Source organism: Crocodylus porosus, unplaced genomic scaffold (assembly GCF_001723895.1).
Source record: "Crocodylus porosus isolate Cpor-Errol unplaced genomic scaffold, CroPor_comp1, whole genome shotgun sequence".
NCBI classification, from domain to species: Eukaryota; Metazoa; Chordata; order Crocodylia; family Crocodylidae; genus Crocodylus; species Crocodylus porosus.
In genome coordinates, this window is record NW_017728942.1 from 6317083 (window position 1) to 6339477 (window position 22395).

Sequence of the window (22395 nt, forward strand, 5' to 3'; positions counted from 1 at the left end):
ATCCTTCAAGATGAAGGCTTCAAGGCATGTTGCCCCTTTTAACCCTCTGTGTGTTTGCTATTCCCCTTAATGCAGCACGGTATCTGGGATGTAATAAATACATATAACTAATTAGGTCCAGAAATCAAGCATAGCGCACTACTGCACCTGTAAATAGTTCAGCATTTTTATAGTGAATACTGATTGCTAGTATGGGCAAAGGAGTCCCTTTATGATCAAAAAGCCAAAGAAAACAGGAGAAAGAACCAGATTTTGAAGCAAGACCCAATTCCAGGTAGAGAGGTCAGACTCACTCTGTACATGGTTCTGGGCACTTCAGCAACCCACTGAAGTGCTCAAACTGTGCATTTTTACCACCTACAGGTTGCTACTTGAACGAAATTGCTCTGCCTTATAAAGAATGACATTGGAGCTAAAGCCAGCAGACTGTAATGACCATGTCATATTTTTTTCCTCCTTAGTGTTTCAGAGCCTCTTGATTGTGGTAAAAATAGAAGCTTCATTAAAATTTGATAAGGTAGTCTGTGAAAGTAAAGTTTGGGGAAATTGTTCTCCTAGAACCTCCCTAAGGCCAAAGTCTTGGCCACTGCCTTTGGACTCAGGATAAGCCTTTCTAGCTTGGTGGCACAAGTTATTAATTATATGAGCCTGCACTGCAGCTGTTTTTAATGTAGTTTCCGTGGAGTTTAATATTGCACATGGTAGAGTCAATGAAGAATACAAGGAGTGTTTATGGGAGTACTGTAAATGAGAATGAATCGGGAAAAACTCAAAGGGTTTGGACATTTGGCCTTGGCTTGGGGCAGAACCAATAGGAAAATCAGGTTGATGCAAGTCTGCCTCTGCTGCATCCAGGAAAAACAGTGGACAGTACATCACCCCTCCCCTCCCCAAAACCATGCCTACTACTGTTAGTGACTGACGGCGCTACTCGCTGTTTGGATAGGAACATCCCAGGCAATACTTGTTTTCATAATTACATTTCTTTTACCTAATTCCACATGCTCATTGCCAGGCAAAAACCTGGCTGGAGATCAGCCATAAAATACTATTTCAAGTCACTTATCCCCTACAGAGTTGAACAGGGTTTGGATAATCTAAATCCCTGCAACTAGACTTGATGGAAAATGAATGAATGAATGACCCAGAAATGCTGCACATTTCTCCAGAAAGCATCCCATTGTCTAACTAATGGAATGATAGTTCTGATTCAGAAGCTGGCAGTGCTACTCACGCATCAGCATTTTGGATTTTGCTGACTATAGTGAGAAATGTCTTAATCCCATGCAACATCAGAATTAGGAGTCAGGTGAATTACAAGGAATATTTCTGGTAATCATGTCAGCCTTTGAAAAATGGACGTATATTTGTTTGTTAGTTTAAACAGACCATAGGTGCACATGGTATTGAGATGATCTAATTTCGCCTCCCATATGAGACCTCTCAAAGGACACAGGTATATTGTGGGCTACCAGGGATACAACCTATAATTTCCAGTGTAAATAAGAGTTCAATAGGAACTGAGTTTATCCAGCTGATGGATGTATTTAGCAAAACTGCCTGTTGTTTTAATACACAATAAGTGATGATAAACACTAATCTCTAAAGGCCCAGAGACCTGTCTAGTATTCTCAAGTTAGTAATAGTAAGAAAGAATTCTTAACTACTTCCAGCCTGCTATGTGTAAGTGGATTATTTTGAAAGTGCAATTCACAGGTCTTTGAGATGATTTGGAGATTCGGTAACAGAAGAAAATATTTTGGACCAAATTTTCAGGCTACCTTGCAATATATAAGCCCCGCAAAATATTGATATCTGTTGTACCCTTAGAAACATATTTGTGCCTATTTTGATACATTATATAATTTTAAAAAATGCTGCTTAGGTTTCATATCTAGAAGGACTAATACTAGATATTACAAAACACTATGTTTAAAAAGCTGAACAAAACACAAATTCTTTGGTAAGACAGTATGTAAGTTCAACCCCTACCTGGTGCTCCCATGAAGAACTACATTGTTTATGATACCGTGAGAATGCCCAACATCTGGATTCATATAAATCGCCATGAAGATTCATACTCTCTTGAAACAGCTCTGTAAGAAACTGCAGTTGTACAAGTTGTCTGGTATGAGTTACTGCTACAAATAAATCTGACAAGCAAACAGCTACAGCAAAATGGATCGCATCTGATAGAGGGTGTCAGCTTGCTCAGTAATCTGTGGTCTTTTATGGCTGAAAAGAATGATACAACTATTTTTGAGAGAGTGAGAGGTAGCTGATATTGTTGGTATTTAAGTACAACTATTTTAAAACACCCCAAGTGCTTGGTTTACTCTTCTGAGTGTCTGTTCCCACAGCGGTAGTCCATCTCACAAATGGAGTTTCATACCAATGCCATAAACTCTTCTCTACACTGTGCTCTGCAGAGACAAATACATTTAAGTTTGCAAAACAATACCCTGGGATTTAGCTGTGCTAATCATAATGGCCTGGTATGTGGAGGTGAAATGTAAAATACTTACTGAAGTGGCAAATGATCTCAGATCCTTGGGCCTTGTCTATATAGGAGCGTCTGATAACAGCTATACCATAAGTATCAGTAACCCTTCCTCCCACTCATCTCACTTTAGAATGGTCTTTTTTGGTTATTTGTTTTGTAACCCTTGGTGTGTGTTGCTAACTGTGACCGTGTCCAACTGTTCGGGACCTGGGGTGCCAGATAGCTCTACCCCCTGCTCAGCTCACCTAGGAGTGGCCAGAGGCTCCCTGAGAGGGGAGGCTCCCTTTACTATGGAAAGGTCTTATAGATGATAAACAACTATTTACAGAATTTAATGATATATAGGGGATAATTGTTACATGCAAACGAACATTGAATAATATCAAAAGTTTGAAATTCTCTATTTACAATGCACAAGGATGAGTTTATACAAGAATAACAGTTGATAACTATTTGCACCTAAAGGATGTTCAAATCAACCAACACAAAGCTAGTAACTTAGGCACCTGTTAAATACTGAGTATATACTGTTAAATACTCAGTGTATTAAGTCTAATTAACTGCAGGAAACCCTCACTATTTGTGGGTTCAGCATTCGTGGTTTCAAATATTTGTGAATGCTGAACCTGCTTCTTAAATACACTTAAAGGAGCTCCTCAAGAGCTTTGCACCTGCCAACACCAGGCTCCTGCCACTGGGCTCCCACCATCACCAGCACAGCCTTGGCCCCCAGCCCCCAGCACCACTGAGTTCATGAACGCAGACAGTGTTCATGAACGCAGTGCCTTATTAGTGGATTTCGCCATTTCTGGGGGATACGAGAACATATCCCCCGTGAATGGCGAGGGTCGCCTGTATTTACAATGAATAACCAGTCACCACAATTTATGCCTGATGACTGGAAGGAGGGGAGGTCCTTCACTTCTCTCATCACATGGTTGCGGGCTCCAGCTGCCTTGGGCTATCCCACGCAGGCCCAGGCATCTTTCAGTCAGCAGAGGCTGTTTCCAATCAGACCCTTGCAAAACACAAATTCTTCTCCCTGCACCTCCATGCCCTCTCCTCTGCCTGGGCACGGCCTCTCTGTGCCCACCGAGCTGTTTACACAGTTAAATAGACAGCAGGAAAGCCAGCTGGCACCAGCTGACCAGGCAGCACCTCTGGGCTCACTTTCCCTTAAGGCACCCGGGTACACAGACCCACAAGGGGTCCAGCAGGCAGCCATGGGGTGAGACCACACACTGGTTTTAAGGGAAGCCGCCCAGCCAGTCCCTGGGCTGGAATTTTCCCGGGCTCCCGAACCATTTTTTGAGTCTTGCATCCCCTTGCTGGGGATAATCTGAACTAAAAATATCGTGTCCCTGTTGGGACAATCTTCCCCAAGCATTCAGGCAGAAACCGATGTAGGACACCCGGAAGGTAGGTGAGTACCCCTTAAACTGCCTGTTACATCTTGTTTTGTTTGGGTTGCTAAACCCCTTCTCAAGAAAAATAATTTAAACCAAAAAAACAGACTTCTTATCTCGCTATGTTCATACCCAATGCTGGGGAGGGTTATACCAGTTTATACCAGTTCAACCATGATAATGGCTTAAATTTATACCTTATATTGATAATGGCTTAAATTTATACCTTATATTGAAAATAACTTCCCCATGTACACACTAACATCCCCACCTCCTTGTTAGCCATTGGATCCTAACACCTCCACCCCCACACTGATATCAAAAGAGATCCCTACAACTAATTAAGGACACTGTATCATCCTTACAGTGCTATTATTAGGCTGCCTTGCAGGCTCAATTTTGTAATTGCTACATCTGCATTTCAGTTGCAACCCCTTATTTCATGGAGGTAATGGGAACATCTTGCTCTGTTCTTATAAGCATCCAAAAGTTCTAATGCATTTTGAAATCCTCTGGGCTGAGTGAACCGCTTACTGGGCTGGTAATACAGTCTTATGTTCTTGGTCACCTGCCTGCCAGTTCTCAGAGTGCTATTGTCCCATGGCTTCCTTGTGATTTCTTACTTTCCAATTTGGGGTAAGACTTGCAGTGTAAAGGCATGCACACATAGCATACTATTTTATAGGAATATAAAAAACCAGTGGCCTAGTGAAAAGAGCACTAGATCTGAGTTCGGAGACTATTTTTGGCTAAGCCACCCTTGTCCTGCTCTGAGACCTTGAGCAAGTCACTCACTTCTGTGCTTCCTCTTTCACCCTTTGCTTCTGTTGACTATTTAGATTGTCAGGTCTTTTGAGCTTTGTCTGCCTTTCATATGCATTTGCACAGTGCCTTGGATAGAGATACTATTATTTATCCAGATACTGCAATCTAGATAAATAATAATTATATACATGTATTTTTTTAAAAGCAGTGAGCTAATTTGAACATTTAAGTCTATTTTAAAATTGATTGGAAAGATGGGAAAATTCTTAAGTTATCTTTCACATGACAAAAACAGTGTCCATATCTTTATCTTTGTGCACACTGGCATTTTTGTTGATTCGAGAGCTCTTGGCCATCAGAGACATTACCAGGGATTACTACGTAGAAGTGGTTCTCATCGATCCCCCTTAAGTTATCAATCCTATAAGATGTGCAGTTTAAGTTGATCCTGTTTATATTGTAGACGGTCAACCTAGAAGGAAAATATTATTTCTTACATTTCTTAATCAAATTAGTCCTCTAATCACTCAAACGTGCAAATATTTAATGTATGTGGCCTAAATTGCTATAGCTGTTTTGGCAGTAGTCTGAAACATCCAGGTTATTGAATTATGTTTCATTTGAGCTACATTTTTCTTACACACACACACACACACACACACACACACACACACACACACATCTATATCTATCAATCAATCAATCAATCTATCTATAAATTCCTGTAATTACAACACAATTGGATGTACAGTAATTATTTAAATGCATGTTAAATCAATAAAAATGAACATAAAAAACCCCAAGGAAATAAAAATATCAAAACACAAATACAAAATATCTAAAACAAAATCTCCTGTGCTGCAAGAGTCTTAGTATTAGAAAATATGACCAACAAAACAAAAATAAATTCATAGTAGCTAACTAAAATGTATTTTTCTGTACCTGTGTCAATGCATGCCACCTCTTTAATATTTCCTCATTGGGCTCAAGTAACCTATTTGACATAAAAATGTATGAACATTTGCCTGTTGGTGTTGCATAAAGAATCATCCGTTCTCATTCAGATTACAGCTTTCGTTTTACTGATCATCTGTGTAGATAATGTAATTGCATACTTACATTAGATGTACAAATATGTCTGTGTTTTGGGGGATATGTTTATTCAGGTTTCTAGATGCTGGAAATGGTTGTGAATTATCTTGCATTTATTATTATTGCCTTGTCTCATACACATAAACATCTTGTACACAATACACTTGCAAAGTAAATGTACTTTTTATTGAGTGTTATAAAGTAGTACGATTGTTTCAGAGATGGAACATAATTCTCAAAGTATTTCAAGCTCTCTTAGAATGTCAGTCTGTTGCCTTAATGCCAAGTCTATTGAACGGTACCTACCTAATACATAGAGCAAAGGCATCTTTCAGACACTGACGTAAACCAGGTTAAAGAAAAGAAATGAAGAAAAAAATACAGAGTCTTATTATATATAATCATATGTGTACACACAAGCATGTGTATGCAAAGGGAACAGTGACGAACATCTATACCTGAAGAGAAAAACAAAATGGTAGCTGTGGGGAAACAGGGATACAGGTCTTCATTTAAAAGTGAATTACACAAAGCTGATTGACTTATGTTCTCAGTCACAAGGTATGCACCACTGTGTTGAATTTGAGAGTTCATTTATGGGGCAAAAAACACCTGACTATTCGCAGTAAGTGCAATAAGTGTCATGTACATCCATTTTCAAAAGGAGACACAAAAGGCAAGATGCATTATAACTGTGTGCTGTAATGTTACTGAGACCTGTCTCAGCAGAGCAACATATACAGCAGCAGGGTATATACCACTAGGACAGCTTCCTTTTTTTATTTTTGGAATTGACAAGCAAGAATGTGCAAGATGAAAGAAATGTCTTCACGTTAAAACTAATAAAAAAACCCTTTTCCTTTGGCAATAAATGGGAACAACTCAGCTGAGTAATCTCACTGTGCTGTGCACTGAGTTTGAGGCTAACATGTGGCTTTGAATTTGGAAGTAGGCGTGGAAGAAGTTCACCAAGAAAAAACGAGGAAATCATTTCTTGGAGCTATTAAATTATAAATATGGTAGTAGAATCCTTGCAGAAGGGATTTTGTTCTCATTTTATCTGGCAAATGGGCCTCATGAATACCCTTTTCTGACTGTTACATTAATGCATCACCAAATTGTTATTAGTGTTATGGCAGGCATTGTATCTGCAGCTCTGAGGCTAGATTTCCAGGTTCACAATAAAGCTGGACTACAAGAGTCCCACCACATATTCAGACTGCACTGAGTTATGACAACTGCTCTTGCTAATATTGCTGCCTTCCTGTGCTGAGGCTTTCTACTGTGCAGAGAATTAGCATCTGCTGTCACAAGCCGATTCAAGTACTGACAGCGAGTTGCACATTGAAAAACTTCAGCATGATTTTTCCGTTACCCTTGTATATAAAGGGAACTTTTGGAAGTTTCCCCATTATGTGCATGGAGGAAATGTTCAGTAATTAATGGTGTGTTGTAGACACTGCAGCCTTTTTCTCTAAGGAAGACGTCAGTGTGCAGATAAATATTGGGCACTCTCTCACATGCACAAGATCCTTCTGTCTCAGGAGCCTGTAAACTTACTGTAACCAATGGAAAATTATATTTAGGGATCAACTTAATTCCTACCAAAGCGAGGGAAAAATCGTGGCCTGCTTGAAGTGCATGGTGCCATTTTTGTGGTTTTTTTGTGGCATCCCCTGCTGTTGATTGGCGAAGGGGCCCCAGCAGCTCTGCCCCTCACTTCTGATTGGTGAAGAGGGCTGCCCACTGTCCTCACTAATGATTGGTAGAGAGGGGAGGGGCTGCACAACAAGCAGCCCTCTTGGCCAATCAGCAGTGAGGGGTGGGGAGGGGCCGCTGCCATCTATGCCGCTTCCCTTTATGCTGGTGACTCCCTCTAGCCAATGGGCTGTGAGGCCAGGCCACAGCAACCCTGAGGACCTCTGGGCTTTCAGTTTATGAAGACCCAATTCAGGAAGAGAATCTGAAATAAGAATTAAAGCTTAATCTTTCAAACCTATTTTTGGAAGCCTAGGCAAAGTAGGGGGCATTGGATGGGTCACTCAGGCACAGTAACTTTTACCTCTAGATTTGTGGTTTTCAACCTTTTTTCATTTGCGGACCCCTAAAACATTTCAAATGGAGGTGTGGACCCCTTTGAATTGTAAGTGTGGGTATTCATATACTTTTGATTAATTTTAGTTATCTTTTGCAGACCCCTTAGATTAGGGTGGCTATCATAGAGGATGTTCCGGTTTTCTGCTCTTTTGTCTTCTATTGATACGAAACCCGGCGCCTTTATGTCCTCTATTTTTCTCTTCAAGAGTAAAATAGAGGACATAAAGGTGTCTGGTTTCGTATCAGTAGAGGACAGTGGACAACCGGACTGTCCTCTCTGATGGCCACCCTACCTTAGACACGGTCTGTGGATCCCCAGGGGTCTGTGGACCACAGGTTGAAAGCCACTGCTCTAGATCATCACTTGGATCATCAGTTACTAGTGAACCAGTCTGTTTTCACAGTTCAATATAAAGCCCCACTTCTTTCCAAAAGCTCTCGTATAATAAAAGAAAGAGGCATAAAGGAGTGAGAAGAAGGTGGGGGAGGAAGGGATACAGCTTAAAGGGACAATACCCAAGGATGGCAAGGACAGTGTCAAAGGTAACGATGGGCCTTTCAAGTCAGCATTAAGGCACATGAGCATCATGGGGCACTGGACTCCAGCTCCAGTGATCTCATAACCTTTCACAGACTATGAATTATGAAGAAATCTGCTTTTCAGACCTCAGATGCTAATAAGAGTCAAATGTGGATATTTCAGCATTGTGTCCAGACCTGTGCCATTGTCCTAAATGAATGCCCCTAGAGAAGAAACCTGGCTGGTTAATTATAAGAACAAGTTTCTCTCCTGCTCGGTCTTTCTCAAGAAGGAATAGAGAGAGCTCAGAATAGGGGAGACTTGTGTGTCAGGAACTACAGAAACAACTCCAGATTTCCAGAGGGATAGATAGCTAGGGCATTCAGCACTTGGAGCAGGAGTACGTAGGGGGTTATGCCAACTGGTGTAGGCCTGGGGTGGAGGGTGGGGGTGAGGGGAAGGGGAGTTTTACCTGCCTGGGCTCTCTGCACTCTGAAGACAGCTGTTACTGCTGCTGTTGTAGCAGTGTCAGCTAGGATGGCAACAGCCCCTTGGTGCTCTGTCCATCACCCTGATAAGCTATTCAGCGCAGAGCTGTGCCAGGGAGGGGTGGGGGGGAGACCCTTTTTGTTCACCCCACTCATCCCCCTTCCCCAAGATACACTGCTTGGGGTGGGGCTGGACCTGACCTGCTCCTATGGTTGGGTAGCACAGGGCTGTCCCTGGGTTCATACACTGTGTAAATATTCCAGATAAATACAACACAATATCTGGAAACAGCGTGGTGCTATATTAATACATAAATTGGGGATGGCAGGCAGTGCATCAGAAAGGTTATTCAGCATATGTGGTCCACCCTGTCTGCAGCATCCTCTCATTGGATAAGTCTGCTCAGGGCTGAAATTCAATCATGTCCTGCTCCTTTCGGTACAGTGCCCTCATTCAGTGCAGCCACCATAGGTGCAGGGTGGAGACAAGAGTCCAGCTTATGCGCTTGCCCCCCTAAAGACCTGCTATGGTTCTCATTTCAGATCATATTTAAAATAAGTGCGTGGGAGTACACACAAGGAGGGAAGAAAGGGAACTTAATGTAGATAAGACAAAAGAAGGCTTTTATACACAAAATCTGCTCTTTTATTGTTACTGCACCTGACACCTCCCTTTCTCCCTGAAGTTTCCACTTCTTTTCATTTGTTAGCATTCCCTACAGCCTCGGGTAATGCACTCTGGCAAAATGCTATGCTAACCAAGATCTAAACTTCAAAGTCTCAAAAAACACATCAGTGGTTTCACACAAGAAAAATACATTCAGCATTCAGCCTTCAATAATAAGTGGCATAAGTAATGACATCTGAAAACTCCTCTTCTGAAACAACAAAAAAAAAAGTTGACTGACAATTCATTCCCCATAATATGTTGAGATTGATTGCCTTAGAAAGGCTATGAAATCACATAGGAAGTGATATTATTTGGGGGGAACTGTATAATTCATTGAATATGTTGTAGTGCATTGTGCATGTGGTGTTATATTTTGGACACACCGGGAAGTATTAGATATGAAATTACTTTGTATGATGCAGCCCAGACGTTAAAAAGTGCAGTGCTCGGGACTACATGATTCAGTGAGAAAATATAAATGGAAAATTACTGGAGCTGAAATTTTATTGCAGAGTTATTTATCTTTGTTATTACTTTCAGAATCCTTTTGTGCTTATTGTTTTCTGCATCAGATAGACCAAGTCTTACTTACACCTTAAGCAGAGGATTATGGGGGTGGAGTGAGGAGGAACCACCATTTACAAAAAGAAGAGATGAATCTGTGGTCCAAATTGATATGTATTGATTTATTGTGGCATCTAAATTTTAAGTGTATATTATTTTATAATGTATACACGCACACACACTCATTCATACACCCACCCACCCTATATAAATACACACATACACATATATACACACATACACATACACACATACTATACACACACACACACACATACACACACATATATATTTACATACAGATTATATATATATATATATATAAATATACACACACACATATATGTGTGCATGTGTATATGCATGTGTATATGTCTATATATGTGTGTGTGTATGTATGTATGTATATACACACACACACACACACACACTCACATATATATATATATATACACACACACCCTCCATATATAATGCTGTATTTAAAGACTGAGTTATATAACATCCTATTAAAGCCATTCAATCTTTTCTATTAAACATAACAGCAGGAAAAACATGCTTGAGAAACCAACTTTCTTGACTAAGCAGTCCCAAAGCTATACTGAACCTGGAAAAATGTCACAGGTGGTTTTATGGAAGATGGATGTTAAAATACTCTCTGATTTTCAATGAGATCATTAGACAAGAGTGCTTTGTTTGTTGGGCAGGGGGAGGTTTAGAAATGTATATATGCCCAAACAGAAAAGGGCAAATCCACACGTTATTTTTAGGCCTTTGTGCCGCAGAGTGAAGAGTGCACCTTTTTGTCCCTCTGGCTTTTATGCCATCTGTGAGCAATTAGCATATCTAAAAATGAAAAAAAAATGTACGCTTGTTTTGCCCATGGAATTACAAGATTGTGTACATTACTGCAGGAATTATGTTCACAAATAGTGAGGTGGCCATCTGACCTTTGATTTTACATGCATGCTGGTCATGGCAGTTCTGATAACTGTATTTGCAAATGGGGCGTGTCCTTGCACACACATTTCTACATGTGCAACTGTGTGAGCACAAAAAAATCTGGACTCCCCACATCCTATTTGAAGTTGAATTTCAGCCCTGGTGTACTTGTAGCACCAGAAGCCATCCTTGTGTAGACAGGAAGGGCTGAACGAAAAACGTGCTGAACACACCGACACACTAACTCTAAAGGTGTGTTGTCTGATGGTGAAAACGCCTGCAGTGAAAAAAATGAGGCAGATGCCAATGTGTGCGTACCACCATAAACATCCCTGTGCTGCTAAATCCAAAGCCTTTAGGCTAGGGGTGATGATAAACTTCAGCCAGATTATTATCCTATCCCTAATTCCATCTTCCTCTATTTCCTGCATGTGTTCAAACCCCCTGTTGTAAGATGAAAAAGAAAAGGAAAGTCTTATTTCAGATTCTATAATCTCCAATTCAGTTTCTTGACCCACAAACCCCAAAAAGTTAGGGACTGACAAAGAAGTCTGCAGCAGGATACAAGTCTCCAAAGGCTTGGCCTCTGTTCTATGTACAGCCCTATCAGAGCTGAGTTTAATATAATTTATGCCAGTTTAAATGCATCCTACACAAATATGAGAGAAAATAAATTAAACTGGACAGGGACAGTCCCATCTGGCGCAGCACTGGAGTGCTTTGCTCTCTTTATGGTCTCTCATTTCTGACAAATTAAAAGGACAATTTAAAGTGTCCTCTTTTTTTGTCCAGACCCCCTATGGCTATTTAGGAGCTAAAGAAATGCTGATTTCCCTGGTCTGTATCACACATATGGCCTGCAGGCTGGATCTGGTCTATGGATTCTCTCTATCTAGCCCACCAGCCTACGAGCAGACTGCTGCAAGTTGCGGGGCATGGCCTTCAACAGTTGTCCTTGGACCTCTACTGCTGCTGAACCCCCGATCTCTCACTCCTGCATCCTTTGCTGCCATCTCTAAACCCATTACTGCACCTCCAGACCCACTGCTGCTGGACCCCTCACTGCCTCTGAAAATGCTGCCACTATCCTTGCTGCCTCCTGTGTCCCAGGCTGGATCTCGCTTCTGAGGGTCCTGGACACCCTGGCATAACTTTCTATAGCTTATAAAGGAAAATGACCCCGAGAATTAAACTCTCCCAGGGGCCTTGTATAATCTACTTTGTATAGAAATTGGTCAGATGCTATAACGATCGACTTCAGTATAAACCCTTGATTCAAGCAGGTTTGTCTTGTGTGGGTGAGCAGTGAGCATGTGATAACCTGTGAGTTAAACAACATGGAAAACCTGTCTTTAAAATCTAATGCCCACCTGACTAAATACTACCAAAATTACGGCAGGTTCATATTCACTCAGCACTTCTATCTCGTATTAAGCATTGTTTTTGATTAGGGTAACATGGCAATGCAGTTAATTGGACAACCCTGGAATTTTTGCCTTTTTGATGTTTCTATAGTATCCACACATCAGCATGTAAGTGCTATGGTACTCCTGAAAGCATGGGCTCAGATACAAATCCAAGGATTATATAAAGACGTGGGAAACTCTAATTCAGAGATATTAAGGGTTGTTCCAAGAAAAAGAGTTTTTTTTTTCAGTGGGCCACACACTTTAGTATTAGAGTTACCATATCCCTGATCCTGTAAACACTTAGGCATGTGATTAGAGCACTTAAGGTGCATGTAGATGTTCTGGGAGGCTGCTCTGATGCGCTGTAATTACAATGCAGAGCAGACTCAATTAATCGAGTTTGCTGGAGCATGGTAATTACTGTGCTCTAGTTGCCTCCTGCATTTCTTGTACCACTGTCCCCGCACTTCAAATGGAGGTGGGGTCACTTGAACTAAAGCTCTTCAAACAAGCTTTAGTTCGAGTGCCCCCACTGCCATATTGAAGTGTTGATACACAAGATGTTGTGGTGCTTTAATTAGAGAAGCTCTAATTAAAATGCACCCTCCCCTACTCCCCGCCCCCCCGGAGCACATGTAAAAGTGCCCATAGTTGCTATTCACAGGTATTTTTGAGGGGGAGAGGATGTGGGATTTGAGATGGTAAGAAACTCTAGTGCAGGGATGGCCAGCCTGATACATGCGTGCCACCAGTAGCATGGACAGCCTCTGCGTGTGACATATAGCAAGACACGCAGATGAAGCATGAAGCAGAAAGCAGAGCAGCAGATCAAGAAGGGGAAGGAGATCATAGCGGCATTTGGGGAGGGTGCAGTGCATGTGTGCTAAAAAGTTTGACCCCCTCTGATCTAGTGGTTAGGACAGGAAACTATTATTCCTGGTGCTCCTGGTTTGCTTTGTCTTCTTATGGAACAGGTGAACTCCCTCTATACTTGTTTTCCCACTTCTAAAGTAGATTTAATAACACTTGTCTCAAAAAAGTGTAAGGAAGCTTATTGAATTAATATAATGGAAATGATCTGATAAATGTGCAAAACTGACAAATGTTATTGCACTAGGTGATATGATTTTTTTTCTATTAATTAAGGTAATAGCTTTATATTTTTGGTTTAAAAAGGCAGATTCACAAGTACATTTTAGTTGCATTGTGTTCACTCTTTTATGAAAAAGATGCGTGAACATCTAGACATTTGGTTAAGGTGAGTAGTTTGCTTAGCTCTTCAACTGAAACTAAATACTGTATTTAACCAGGAATTCTTATAATTCAATACCACACTTAATTCGTTTTATTCAAACAGCTCAGTTGCAAGATTTTACTTGTGCATGTGTCTGCTGGAAAAATGTCTGGTGTACTGCTTAATAAAGGAGAGCTGTTTTAGCCTTTTGCAAAGTTAAACACATTTTCCAAAGGTTAATATTTAACATGGAATGAGTAGTGAACAAATTAAATTTTTACCCCAACTGCTGTTAGCTGTGTTTAAGACCCATCTCTGCATGAAAAGAAGAAACCAGGCCCCAGTTCAGGCACGAATTCAATCATTCACTTAAGCATATGCTAACAACTGAGCACATGCTTAAGCTCTTTGATGCACTGGGACCTTACAGAGAACATTTTTTGCTCTTTCCTCCCTCCCCAGCCATTTGCCTTATACCCCCACTGAGTTTCTGTGGCAACATTTATTTGAATTTAAGATGCACTGGGGATTTTTTTTAACATCCTATTTGGTTATAGGAAAGCTATTCTCCATTCCCAGCTGGAAGCAAGAGCTGGACTGCAGGCAGCTCACACTGGGATTTCTACTACTCTAAATATTCATTGCCATGTTAGATAATGTTTCTTTCCTTTGCACAAGTGTACTGAGCCCTTTTAAACATATTTGAGCTCCACAGACTACAAGCATGCTGGCTTCTTTTTACCCCTCATCTTCTGGTATGGTTTTATAATTTATTTAATAGGACTTAATGTTTAATTGACCTTCTTGGGTTGTTCCCCCCCCAACTGCTTCAGCTATGTAGGTGGCTCCCTTGTGAAAAATTCCCCTAGGCTGTTCCAGAACTGAGCTTGTGAAAAAATTTCTTTGTTAACTTCTTGCTCTCTGGACTACATTGGAGTCTTAATCCAGAGAGCTGTGTTCTCCTTATTCCTTCTTTTGCTGTTGATTTTTAAATAATTCCCTACACTTCTGAGCACTGTTAATATGCTCTTACATCTCTTTGTGTTCAAAGAGACAGCCTCATCATGCCAACCACCTCATCTGAGTGGCTCAACTTTTCATTATCTGCTCACCCACAGCCTTAAAGATGGGAGGGGGAAACTATATTTTTCATGTGATTTATGTATCTTAAGAAACGTACGGAGGCTAGGCGTATGAAGAAAGTGCCATAAGACTCAGAGTGAACGAGAACTAAAACTGTGTTTAAATGTGTGCACTACAGACTTAGAAATATGTATGTTAAAAATGCATGTTAGTCAGTGATAGCAGGACATTTATCTTATGACTCATGCAACCTATAAGTCCTAAGTGGTTCAAGGAAGCGTGCTGACTAGTTCAGGATTTTGTTTTTGGCTCGGCCAGTGACCTGCTGGGTCCCTATAGGTGCCCAACACAGCTCTTGGCTCAGTGTAATGGCCCCCCTGATTTTAGTGAGAGTTGGATCAGTTGAGGTGTTAAGTCAGTGGCAAAGAGGCAGCTGAACACAGGACCGGTAGACATAGTGAAAGCTACAGGAAACTTGAGTAAATCTTTCTATTGGCATTTCATTCCTTTAAATCTTGTTTCATGCTGCAATTTTAAATAGGCAGAGAAACTGGAACACTGAGTTTCTCCTGTTCTTATGTCAAAACCATGCAAAAAACATGAGTCATGTAGCCGCAACAGGAGTGTGGCTTTGTTTAAAGCCGAGACTCAAAGACATCTCGGAGCGCCTTGCGAGGACGGAATGCACATAGCCTTAAGCTGAAACATTGATTTTCTCATAACTCAGGAATACAGCCCACCGGTGGCTTTCACATGGTATTCTCCTTCAAGGACATATCAACAAAGTCCTGTAGCAGTTCCCTGGTCTCTGAGGCATATGTGGCTGTCACTGTGCTGCACGCTTGCAACTCCATTATGGTATCAAGGAGAGAGCTCTGAATCAATTGTTACCAAACACACAGGCCAAGTCACTTGGAAATATCCCTTTGCTGCCATTAATATGAAGCCCAGGACATACCGTTGAGAGGTTCTGATTCTATGCAGCAGAAAGGAACGGCACAGTCATGTTCCAAGTAGCCCATGAATGAACACACAGATAAGGCATGTGAGCATGCCCGCAAACACGAGCAGGTATTTGAAATAAAAGCCAAGCTAAGAGTAAAGTTACATTTGCAGAAATTCCCAGGAACGCTGACCGGCATATCACTCAAGCAAATTTCAGATCTGAGGTGATTATAAAAACTCAATGGATCCTATAGAATAGCTTTAGACAAACTGCTAGAAATAAAAAGGTCTGGAATTCACCGTGTTGAAAATACAATCACATCTCAAAGCAGAGTGACTCAGGAGTGGGTGGGGAGCATTGGGGGAACATTAAGTATAGGCCATTATATAGTAATATCACTCTTCCCCCATGATAAAGAATATTTTTTCACATGCAGTTTTAATTTACATGGCCTGTCTGAGCCCCCATTCTGCGCTGTCATGATGAAAGACACTGATACGGACCAGTCCAGCAGGCATCAGGGCTTTCCAACCATTACCTTATAAATGATGATGAGACTCCCCCACCTGAAAGATTCCAGTGACACCCCTTAATTTCAAGCCCCCATTATAGCATTAATACATTATCTATTCACTTACTCATGCTAAGTCTCAGAATGTTTCAGGGTCCAACACAACTCCCGAGTCAATGGAAAGAGCCCACAGATCGTAGCAGGAACTGGATCCGATTCTAAGGTCCTGACCTGGGAGTAAGCTGTATCTGACTCTTGTGGCTCCATATTGAAGTCAATGAACTCTACATTGGGTTAGGGGTTAACTTGAATTGCTCCTAAATAGCTAATTGTATATCTACACAGTGAAATGAAATCACTGCTGTAGTATTTACTAGTGTACATTTTCTAGCTTTGTCTAGCTAGTATGGGTAACAGTGGGCATCTATACATGTGCACCGGGGGAGGGAGGGGAAACGCTATAATTAGGGCAGCTCCGAGCGCCGCTGTAATTAAAGTGCCCATGGTGTCAAAATGGCAGCGGGGGTGCTTTAGCTAATAGCTTGTGCTAAAGTCTTGCCTCTGCTAGCTAGGTTAAGTAAAGCAGGCTAGCATGAGCTACCATTACACCACCAGACAAGCCCTCTGATGCTTTTAAGTCACTGATGTATTGTAGGTGTGTTCCCTCTTTTGGCTGACTCAGTTTCATGAAACGCAACTCTTACATAGCTATCTATGCCTTCCCAAAGGAAAAATACTTCAAACTCTTTTACAAATAAAGCAGTTAATAATAATTTGCTGGATGATGGGATAAAGCCTTCTTAAAACAGTAGTAAATACTACCTCTATGCTGCTGACAAGATGGCAGTTAGGATTTGCTACTAGTGAAAGAAACAGATTTATTTTTACGATTTCAAGTGTGGGCTAACCAGAGCAGTAATTGCAATGATCACCCTCCACGTATTGATTTGATTGTGGAGATAAATATGCAGTGACATCATTCAGTAGCGCACTGACCTCCAGTTGAGTAAGACTGGTGGTGATTCAGCAGTGAGTAGAATTTTAATCAGGTGCAGCGTTTATGTCCTCATCAATTATCATCTCCACAGATACCAGAAACACACTAAAAGAATTTCCATCGAGGGACTAGCCCTAATTAACTCCCACCCACACTCACTGCTCAACAAAAACCATGCACTGCTCACACTGCTTTAAATGGTCTTTCTTATACAACAGAGGTGGTTTGATTCAAATTGTATTTGTTCACCTATTTGGTGCGGTTGGTGCAAACCAATGGTTCCCAGCCAGGATATTACAAGAGACAATCAGAAGAAGTATAGGGCTGTGAAAAGTTTGCCTTTCAAGGTCAAATATTCTCCATCCACCTCAGCACCCACAGAGAAACATATTGTACAAGCTAATCTTGGATTTGTTTTTTACTTTTATATGCATGTTCAGGAGCCTCACAAAAAAATTCATAACTTGAAAAGACTGAGGAATATTAGGGCAGATAACCTGCCCTCTTCGCTTATCCCATATTGTTCTTGGCAACACATTTAAGACTAAAGGTCTTTGTGGCCTTTGATTTTGGGTGTATGCATTTCCAGGTGACATCACTGGTATCTTTGGATGTTCAACACCTCTGAAAGTCAGGCTTATAGCATTCAGAAGTCAGAGGACAATTTTCACACTTGTAGGGACGAGGGATCTGCAAACCTGAAGGACACTTGACTGATGTGCCCACACACACACAAAAGTCAGACATGCTGCTTGAAAGGCAGTAAACCACAGTGCCCTAACTCTGAATGTGTCACAGGGCACCATACAGCTTTACAATTGGGAATGAAAAGCACTAAAAAAGCTTTAGAAATCTTAGGAACAAGCAAGCGCCAGGCTCAGAATTAATCACATGTTCTTTGACTCCAGTCCTTTTCATTTTCTTACTTTCTCCCCACAAACCCTTCATCTGTGGGTGTCAAGAATCTCATCTAATTCTCTCCCCTACATCCTTATTCACCTTGAATACATTTTCCTATATTGTTACTTATGGTGTATGTTCATTACTTTTTGCATGAACCAGCTTCATGTAGTCTGTATTTAGCCCCTGAGTTTGTAAGCCATTGGATTAAGTCCTCTTACTGTCAGGCTTTTGTGGATCAACTTTATCAAGATTTTATTTCTTCTTTGAGTTATTACTTTATTACATTTTAAATCTTTAATAAAGTCCTCTTTTCCCCCCCAGTGACAATAAACTTGCCTTGCACAAACTTTTCTCACAACTTGTGCAATTTTCCAAGTCTACTATCATTTTCTTCACCATAATTTGCAAACTCTCTACAACAGCAATATTATTTCTATGTTGCTCGAAAGAAATCAATATCCTCCATCAGGGAGATAACTATGGGGTGTAATTCACACAGAAACCGGATTGGGGGGGCACTAGAGCATGCCTCCCAGCTTGGCTGGAGGAGATAGATTGGGCCAAGGCTAGCCTGCCCACTCTGTGAGAGTAGAGTTTGCAGAGGACATGCAAAGCATCCTGGGATGCTGGATGACTGTGAGGTAACTTAAGTTGGGAGGGGATTTGGGACAGAGATTCAGTAAATCGATTTAACTTAAATAAGTTAAGTCTGATGCGACATCCATCCAGGTTCATCTTAAACTGGTTTTGGCCATTTTGAAAGCAGTTTACATGCACTGAACTTCTGTTGTGTTACAGATTTGAACTGGTTTCTGATCACTTATGCCAATTTCTGTGTAATTTCTGTCCCTAGCCGATGAGCTTCTTTAAGTAGGTATTAAGTAGCTCTATTTCTGGAGATTAATACTTAGATGAATTTATAGATGTTTTGTCCAAATTTGGATGTGAATATAAACAAATATATTTTGTTTGTTCACTACCCTTCCCTACCCTCTTCAATAACTGAGGCAGGTGAGGCCTTAGGTTGACTTCAGTCACTCATCTTGCAGTGTCTAGTCTCACATAGCTCAGGTGGACAAATGTGGCACAGGAAACAGCAGATTAACACTTCAAAACTCTTACTGGGACAGGCTTCAACCTCAACCAAAGTCCTTAGCTGTCTTAAATTTACAAGGGGCATTCCCAGAGAAGGGGATCTCGTTATGTTTTGCCAGGTTAACCTCTGAAATATAAGATAATTAGAAATTTTCTATGAAAGTACTCAGACCATCACCTTATCTCACAGCATTAAGTTAAATCCTCAAGCCCTCTTGAGGAATGATGTCTAGATCTAGTGGTTTGTCAATGGGTACTCAAGCCTCAGTCTCTTAATTAGAGATGTGCCAAAGTACCTGAATTTAATGGAGATGGGAGAGAGAGAGAGAGAGAGAACTGTCTGCCAGCCATTTCCGTGTTAACAGCTTCATTACAGACTAATAATGTCCAGAGTGATAGCATGTATATACTTTGCAGCACAACTGAACTATCAAAGTGCTACTGATCTTGATTCATGTTCTGTAGTGCTATGCCATATTACATCATTGAAAAGTCCCTGTTATCCTGTACCATACAGAGAGTGATGTAATGTGGCACGATGTTGCATAAGCAAAATAATAGGTTAACAATCTGACACTTGATGTCCGCAATTACAGTAGCCACTGCTCAGGAGTTTGGCTTGAAGTAAAGGCAGAGATAGTGAATTATTCATCAGTTGCTCTGATCTTCAGCTAATTCAATACTCATACCTCTTTTGCCTTCAATAATCCTTTTCACTGTTATTTATATTCATCCTTTTACTTTGTAAAGATGAATGCTAAAGTAATTGTTAAATATCTCTGCCATTTCCTGAATAAATTGAAGGCACTGAAAAATAATATGTGATAATATGGTTGCAATATATTCATTTTTTAATGTTTGACCCAAGCTACATCTGCAAGGAAGTATGGCATTAGGATAGAATCCAAGCAGCCTTGATCAGTGTAAAGTAGCACCCTCTTGACAAAGAAAATATTGATTTGTTGATATCAGTATTCCTTATAACCTGCTAATAATATTTCATTTTGTGTTTGAATCTGAAACTCATCTTTGTTTTTGGCTTCTGGTTACAACCTATGATGAAGTGCTGGTTCTAACTGCTTTAAAATTCAGCAACTGTTATTTCCCCATTTCAGCTAAATATATCTGAGTTTGAAATAGGATCATTAAATTTTACATTTTTATGGTTTACAGTGAATTCGTAAGGCCATCTTTACTAGGCAGATGGGACCCAATTGCCGTAGCACAAAGCCAGAGTAAAGAAGTTTGGCACTGGGGGGAGGGGAGCATCTCTCCAAGCAGTTTGAGAGACCATCTTACTACTGTGTCTTCTACTGTTTATCGTAACCCCAAGTATATAATTTCCATCTTGACTAAGAATAGGGACAGACTGAGGAACTCCTGGGTTCAATGCATGTGCCTGCATTGATTGGGCAAAGTAGGCCACAGACCAGTGGGTTATACATTAAAAAAAACCTTGGCTTTCATTTTTTTTCCTGGCTCTTCTGAGCCCTTCACATTTGCTCAATTCCATATTTAACCAGTTACTTAACTGGCCTGGAGTTAATTAATTAGAGTTGCTGATTTCTTGTAGCTTCTCCTGAAGTCTATGGAGTCTGTCAAATCTTTAAAATTCAGCCCACTTACTCATGTGTCTAACTTTCACATCCAAGTTGAAAAAGTTGGCTTCAGGTTACTGGTCACACATGTCAACTAGGGTCTGATCTGTTGCAAGCCTAATTTATAATGCAGAGCCTCCTCTAAAGACTATATACATATGTGGGTATTTTTTCATTGAGTTCAGGGGCTTTTAAACATAAGGTGTTGTGCCAACAATTTACAGAACAGTCAACATATCTAGCCTCTACTCATAGAATTTTCTCCATTAAGTCTGGCTTTCCAAGGCTCTGAACAACCCTTGCTCTCCTTCCAAGTAAGTTTTAGGTAGAGAGGCTCATTGTATTCAACATCAGTTCATTTTGTAAGCACTTTGATTTTAGCCCCCTGAGGACAAAAACCATCCTATAAAGGCAACATCCAAGCCAGGATCCATAGCCTGAGATCTCTGTTGTCCCAAAGCCTATTTTAAAATGGCATCAGTGAATGACTATAGATTACCACAGACACCTTGAAATTTTAGAAAAGGAGACAGAATTAATCAAGTATATGGAGTCAGATTTTAGCAGTCCTGCCAATGGAGCTCTTCATAAATAGAAACCTTCTGACATAACTATAAATTACTGTATAATAATATCTTGTCAGACAAAGACAAAAACTCTTGTTACTTTGTGACTTTAGCTAATTTATTCTGGTATGCAAGCTTTTATAGTCCTATCAAACCAAGGAAAATAAAGGGATTTTCCAGAACCAGTGAACTTGGTCCATGATGAGACAAAATAATGATATTCTCTACCTTGATGCAAATATACTCTTAAAGGTTACCTTAAGTTTAAAGAAACCATTGAGAGGAAAATCTGGCTTCTCAGTGCTGATTCAATAGCACAATGTGTTATCACTTTCACAGTAAGTTAGCACTTTTTGGGAGACTTTACCATTGGCACTTGCTATTTTTATCTACCCACCAGGCAGCTCAGAACAAATGACAAACAACTTTATTTTGTACATTCCCCACCCGCTGTTTGTGTGTTTAATACAGAAGGAGAAAAGAAGCAAAGATTTTTAAATGATCAATCAGAAGGAACAGAAAAATGAAATATAGACAATAGATTTATTGGCAAATTAACTGTTATTGCACCCTTGCAGGCTAGATTGAATCTTAACGACTGGCCCTGCCTAATGGTTAGCATGTAGTGGTACTGTCCCACAAGCAACACAGAGACAAATCGCCAGTTCAGAGAACAAAAGACTGATCACTGCTTCTGCCTTGCTCTGGGGAAACGGGAAGTTACCATGTCCCTTTTCCCAGTGCAACAGATTTCCCCTTTAAATTGACTCAATTGTAGGACCTGGCTGGCAGGGTTGGTAGAGACCTAACTCTCTGCTTTTCCCTGCCCCTCCCCTTGGTGCAGAGGGTAAGGGGTGGCATTCAGTTTCTGATCACTTATGCCGTTTTATGTGTAATTGCTGTCTCTAGCTTTGTCCCTATTTCTGTCCCTGAACTTCTGTTGATCACTTAGACTGGTTTACGTGTAACTTCTGTCCCAAGCCAAAAAACTGTGAGGACCACCCCA